General features: G+C 47.3%; 1 pseudogene; it reads right to left on the reverse strand.

Annotated features, from left to right (window-relative positions):
- Positions 1-761: 761 nt before the first annotated feature.
- On the reverse strand, positions 762-1,697 carry LOC147980410 (uncharacterized; annotated as a pseudogene).
- Between the last annotated feature and the right edge of the window lie 5,708 nt (positions 1,698-7,405).

Below are 7,405 nucleotides of genomic sequence, written 5' to 3' on the forward strand. Positions count from 1 at the left end.
GCTTATCAGGTTGAAGTTTTTTCACATAAGCATCGCAACCCCAAACTTTAAGAAACGACAACTTGGGTTTCTTGCCAAACAGTAGTTCATAAGGTGTCGTCTCAACAGATTTAGATGGTGCCCTTTTTAACGTGAATGCATCTGTCTCTAAAGCATAACCCCGAAATGATAGCGGTAAATCAGTAAGAGACATCATAGATCGCACCATATCTAGTAAAGTACGATTACAACGTTCGGACACACCATTACACTGTGGTGTTCCGGGTGGCATGAGTTGAGAAACTATTCCGCATTGTTTCAAATGAAGACCAAACTCGTAACTCAAATATTCTCCTCCACGATCAGATCGTAGAAACTTAATTTTCTTGTTACGATGATTTTCCACTTCACTCTAAAATTCTTTGAACTTTTCAAATGTTTCAGACTTATGTTTCATTAAGTAGATATACCCATATCTGCTCAAATCATCTGTGAAGGTGAGAAAATAACGATATCCGCCACGAGCCTCAATGTTCATTGGACCACATACATCAGTATGTATAATTTCCAATAACTCTGTTGCTCGCTCCATTGTTCTGGAGAATGAAGTTTTAGTCATCTTGCCCATGAGGCACGGTTCGCAAGTACCAAGTGATTCATAATCAAGTGATTCTAGAAGTCCCTCAGAATGGAGTTTCTTCATGCACTTTATACCAATATGACCAAAACGGAAGTGCCACAAATAAGTTGCACTATCATTCTCACCGCTGCATCTTTTGGCTTCAATACTATGAATATGTGTATCACTACTATCAAGATTTAGTAAAAATAGACCACTCATCAAGGGTGCATGACCATAAAAGATATTACTCTTATAAATAGAATAACCATTATTCTCTAATTTAAATTAATAACCCTCTCGCATTAAACAAGATCCAGATATAATGTTCATGCTCAACAGTGGCACCAAATAACAATTATTAGGTCTAAAACTAACCCCGAAGGTAGATGTAGAGGCAGCGTGCCGACGGCGATCACATCGACTTTGGAACCATTTCCCACGCGCGTCGTCACCTCGTCCTTAGCCAATCTTTGCTTAATCCGTAGCCCCTATTTCGAGTTGCATATGTTAGCAACTGAACTCATATCAAATACCCAGGCACTACTGCGAGCATTAGTAAGGTACACATCAATAACATGTATATCAAATATACCTTTCACTTTGCCATCCTTCTTCTTTGCCAAATACTTGGGGCAATTCCGCTTCCAGTGACTAGTCCCTTTGCAGTAGAAGCACTCAGTCTCAGGCTTAGGTCCAGACTTGGGTTTCTTCACTTGAGAAACAACTGGCTTGCTGTTCTTCTTGAAGTTCCCCTTTTCCCCTTTACCCTTTTTCTTGAAACTGGTGGTCTTGTTGACCATCAACACTTGATGCTCCTTCTTGATTTCTAGCTCCGCAGCCTTTAGCATTGCGAAGAGCTCAGGAATCGTCTTATCCATCCCTTGCATACTATAGTTCATCACGAAGCTCTTGTAGCTTGGTGGCAGTGATTGAAGAACTCTGTCAATGATACTATCATCAGGAAGATTAACTCCCAGCTGAGTCAAGTGGTTGTGGTACCCAGACATTGTGAGTATATGTTCTTTGACAGAACTGTTATCCTCCATCTTGCAGGTGTAGAACTTATTGGAGACTTCATATCTCTCAATCCTGGCATTTGCTTGAAATATTAACTTCAACTCCTGGAACATCTCATATGCTTCATGACGTTCAAAACGTCGTTGAAGTCCCGGTTCTAAGCCGTAAAGCATGGCACATTGAACTATCGAGGAGTCTTCAGCTTTGCTCTGCCAAGTGTTCATAACATTTGGCGTTGCTCCTGCAGCGGGTTTGTCACCTAGCGGTGCTTCCAGGACGTAATTCTGCTGTGCAGCAATGAGGATAATCCTCAAGTTACGGACCCAGTCCGTGTAGTTGCTACCATCATCTTTCAACTTAGCTTTCTCTAGGACACTACAAGAAATATGTCAACTTGCGACCATCACTATTGGTCACTGAAAGGTCATTGTTTTTCATTTGCGACCTTTTTGTGACCAAAAACAAAAGGTCAAAAGCTGGCGGTCGTAAACTGAAATTAGCGACCTTCTTTGTGATATGTAAAAGGTCGTTGGTTCCATGACCAAATTTTTGGTCACTAGCAACCTCCCCAGGCCACGTAGGATCCAGCGTGGCAAGCTGACATGGATAATAATCAGCCCGGTCCAATTCGGTGTTTTACATGGGCCGAGCACAACAATTCAGCCTTTCTAATATTTATTTTTCCTGTTAATTTTCACTAGCTACATGGGCCTGCGCCATTGATTCAGCCCATATATTATTTTTTAGGCAAGCCCTTTTAATATATTTATTTTATGTTAATTTCGGTTAGCTACATGGGCCTGGCACTACAATTTAGCCTTTTTATTTTCTAGCGCACAACATTTTGCGGTCCATTTCTTTTTTATTTCCAGCTTTTTTTGTCAGCTCCAGTTTTCAGATGGGTCCCAATTATCAAACAGACAGAAGAGAGAAACTAAGAAAGCATATGAAAATATTCAAATAACAGCTAAAATAAGTTTATTACAATATGCTATACAGAACAGAACACGTGAAATTCCATACACTCATTCACATCACAACAACCAGTTTCCATACACTCATTCACATCACAACAATTAGTTTAACCATCGAATCTTGCATACCCAGGAACTACAAACTTCACCCAGATCCAGACAATCATAAATATTGGGATCTACAACTAAACCGCTCTGCCAATATAAAAGCTAGCTACTCTTGGATACCACAGAACATGCTCTTCAACATGGGTAGAAGTCGTCAACGAAGTTCTACCAACAACACAAGTTCCATTCACCTACAAGAACAGAACGGAATATCAAGTACTTGCGTTCTTCAAGAAGATTACAACCAACATATATATGTAGAAGGACATCAAAAAAGTCGATGGAGCAAATCAAACAACAGATAAATCAAGTAAAAAACCCATTTGGAAAAAACATACTACCAGGCTTGCACATAAATAGTGTCAGATCAAGCAGAAGATAATAAGCAGAAGATAAATATACTACCAGCATAACACTCTCACTATAACAAGATCCACACAGACCACCATCAGCAGCAACCGCACACACAAAACAACCAGGGTTGAAGAGAGTGAGATTACCTTGTCGCTGCAGATCTTAGAATACACCTCGTGCATTAGGAAGTCCTTGTCGTCCACCGCGAAGCAGCAGGATGCTGGTGGAGCATCCCCCACCGAGCCGACAGGAAGTTTTGCATAAAGTTAGAAAACCTGGAAATGTATAGGATGGACTATCATAACATAGCATTGACGGAAAAAAACTAAAGAGCATGTAACTGAACCTCCTGCGGCTCTAGCCTCTAGCATGCACCCTAGATTCAGTCCCACGAATCTAGAAGAGCAATCAAATACATGGCAAAGAAGCTTTATAAGAAAAAAACTACTACTGTAGATTGCGGTGAAATCAAAGTACCAGTACTACTGTAGATTGCAAATAATATGAGCAAATCAAACAAAAACATTATTGCAAAATATATGGATTTATAGCTAGGATCAATAAGCTAAGATCAAATGTCATACTAATATGTTCTAATCATGTTCTTGCTTCCTGCAATCTAAAGAACATCACCACATAGACTACACATGCTAGGACTAGCATTGGTTAAAAATAACTAATAATCACATGAAGTCCTACAATGAAGTAGGACCAGGATAGGTACTCCTCCTGATTAGTCACCACTTACAGCCATAGGGTTAAAATCATAGCTCCACCACTAAGGGATCTCACATCAGCAAGTGTCGACTGCTATTGTAATAAGACAGACACTACCAATACTGGTAGTTTCATGTGGTTCAAGCTAAAAGTACTACAGAGTAGCAATCATAGGTGCACCACATTACCTTAATTTTTCATGAACAGACAAAATTGTGACTAACATAATAGGACGAATGCCAGGCACCAGGCACCACATGTATGCAATTACAAGCACATGTGAGCTGGCGACCGGGTGATAACGCGATGCACCATCATACTAAGCTCTCATTGTGGCAAATGACTCAAAGTAGCATCGGGGATGAACCCTTGACAGAGGCCAGGCAGGGGCAGTTCGTAGTTATACTGTATGGCAGAGAACTGGATTTACAACAAATATATAGATGCACAGTCAGTATGTTATGAAGTGGATGTCCCTGATCCAATTCAGAGATTCCATCATAACGCTACCCCTTTTTCATAGCCACAATCTGATTATTCTCTACTTGCTAACACAAAAGATAAAAACATGCATCACTGCATAGTATAGTTTCAGTGTGCGGCAACTAGAAGGAAATAACGATGTCGTACAGGGGCAATATTCCAGGTACCACTAGCAACTTAGTTTCATAGAGATTTAGGTGGCCTCGTGGGATTCCTAGAAGTACGTAGAGGCGCAACAAAAAAAAGAAAAATCCATGACATTTTGGGCCGAACGAATTTTTTTTCTGTCATACATATGACACTTCTATGATGATAATTGTGACAAAACCTGGTATCATCATAGATGTGATGGGCTCCTACTTCTATGACAAAAAATCATGACAGAAAATGGGCTTTTCGTCTTGGGCGGGCCGGAGACGCAACTGCATGCAATTCTTTGGGCCGTCCATGACGGAAAAAAACCGTGGTAGAAGCGAGGGGAGGAAAATTTCGGGGAGTTCCCGGTTACGGTGGGAGGTTGGGGGCCAAGCGATGCGCGTTTCTCTCGTACACGTACGCGCGTGTGTGCGAGGCGTTGGCTCTAACTCAACCCGAGCGAGGCGTTGGGCTCTAATTGAACCCGAGCGATTGCACTACAGGCTACGCGTTACTGAACCCGAGCGATCAATCGATGGCTGTTAACTGAACCCGATCGAGTGATTCCTTCGCTACTGCTGCTAACTGAAGCCGATTGATTGGATGAACAGTGAGCATTGCGGGGGGGGGGGGGGTTGGATGAACAATGAGCGGTGGCATTGCTTCTGGATGAACAGGACCCCGTGGTGTGGTGGAGGGCTGGATGAACAGTAGACGGTGGAGGGGTGCCCGTAGAGGGGTGGTTGAACAGGACCCTGTGGTGTGGAGGGCTGGATGAACAGTAGACGGTGGAGGGGTGCCCGTGGAGGGGTGGTTGAACAGTAGCTGGTGGAGTAGCGCGCGGTGGAGGCTGGATGAACACGAGCCCGTGGAGGCTGGAGGAGGTCGACGGTAGCCCGTGGAGGCTGGAGGAGGTTGACGGGGGAGATGAACAGTATCCCGTGGAGTCCCGTTTTGCGGTACGCCACACCCCCTCTCGATGAATAGGACCCCCGTTTTGACCGTAGCGCTCCAACACAAGTCCGTTTCGTCCGTTTTGCGGTATGCCACACCCCTCCCGATCAACAGGACCCCCGTTTCGACCGTAGGAGGTCCGTTTCGTCCGTTTTGCGGTACGCCACACCCCTCCCGATCAACGAGACCCCCGTTTCGACCGTAGGAGGTCCGTTTCCTCCGTTTTGCGGTACGCCAGATCCCTCCCAATCAACAGGACCCCGTTCCGAACGTAGGAGGTCCGTTTCCTCCGTTGTGCGGTACGCCAGGCCTCGTTTCCATCGCCTGTTCCGTCCAAGCCCTCCCGATGAACACGACCACACATTCCGTTCCGACCCAGCCGGTTGGCTCCCACGCGTTTCATTGCCTCCCAATGAACACAACGCATTCTGTTGCCTTCCCATGAACACGACGACGACGTTGTTTCTCCGTTCCAACCCACCCATGTACACAAGCCCTGGCCGTACGTATGCGCGAGTAGGCATTCGAGACCCCGCCCGTATGTACACATACATGGCCATATTTTCTTTCTTGCACCCTGGCCGCTGTACGTACGTGTACATGCTACGTGCGCGCCTCTACTACGGCACATACGCGCCTCTACTATGACATGTGCGTGCCTCTACATCCACCAGTATATATGTACGTACACATTCGCGACCAGAATGACAACGCTATGTACGCTTCGACCAGGTGGGTCCCAACTGTCAGGCACTTCCTTGCCTGCGAAGATGTAGCTGGTGGGTCCCAGCAGTCAGGGGGCGAATCGTTTTGTTTTGCCCGGACGCACTTCCTTGCGTGCGAAGATGTAGCTGGTGGGTCCCAGCAGTCAGGGGGAAACATTTTTTTCGCGAAATACAGTGGCCCGCCCGGTGGGTCCCAACTGTCAGGTGGAGGAATAATTATTTTCCGCATAATAAGGAGGCACTTCCTTGCTGTGGCCGTGGACCCAGCTGTCAGCCTCTCCATGTACAGTCCACGTCCGATGGAAATCGTTCCTTGACCACGTTGACCACGCCGCGCCGAGAGCACCAGGGCGGTGGATGACGGCGAGGCCTGGGAAGGGGACAACGGGGAGCCGGGGAAGACGCGGCAGTGGAAGCCCGCGCGGAGAGGAGTATGAGGGTTCACAGGTTCGGCTGCAGTGTGAGGCTGCCATCGCCGTAGGGCCTGGCCAGCGGTGGGAATAGTAGGGGGCGGTAAGGCCTCCAAAGCAGCACAGCCGGCCACGGGAGGCAGGATCATGCGGCACGACCAGCGCTGCTTTGGGCGGCTGGAGCAAGAAGACCAGAGGTTGAAGAAGCACTATGGCCGTTGGATGGACATCGTACGGTCACTGGAGCTGGACCCGTTCCTATTGACTAAAGTTGACAAAGGCCCCCATCCCAGTCAACTTACTAGGCCCACAAGTCAGCCTCCCACCATGGTGGGTCCCAGCTAGCAGGGGGAGTATTCATTTTTTTTTGCGTAATAAGGAGGCACTTCCGGTGGGTCCGAGCTGACAGCGGGGGGAACGTTTTTTCACGAAATACGCTGGCCCGTCCGGTGGGTCCCAGCAGTCAGGGGGGAAACATTTTTTTCACGAAATAAGGTGGCCCGTCCGGTGGGTCCCTGCTGTCAGGTAGAGGAATAATTATTTTGCACGCAATAAGGAGGCACTTCCTTGCGGCCGCCTGGACCCAGCTATCAGCCTCTCCACGTACAGTACTCTTCCGATGGAAGTCGGCCGTTGACCACGATGACCACGCCGTGCCGAGAGCACCAGGGCGGTGGTCTGGACGACAGCGAGGCCTAGGAAGGGGACGACGCGGAGCTGGGGAAGACGCAGCAGTGGAAGCCCACGCGGAAAGGAGTATGAGGGTTCACTGGTTCGGCTGCGGTGTGAGGCTGCCGTCGCCGGTGAGTAGAGGGATGGCCTGGCCAGCGGTGGGAGTAGTACGGGTGGTGAGGCCTCCGCAGCATCACAGCCGGCCACGGGCAGGAGCACGCGACACAACCGGCGCTGCATTGGGCGGCTGGAGCA

This window comes from Triticum urartu, chromosome 3A (assembly GCF_056163025.1).
Source record: "Triticum urartu cultivar PI428250 chromosome 3A, HENAU_Tu73, whole genome shotgun sequence".
Taxonomy (NCBI): domain Eukaryota; kingdom Viridiplantae; phylum Streptophyta; class Magnoliopsida; order Poales; family Poaceae; genus Triticum; species Triticum urartu.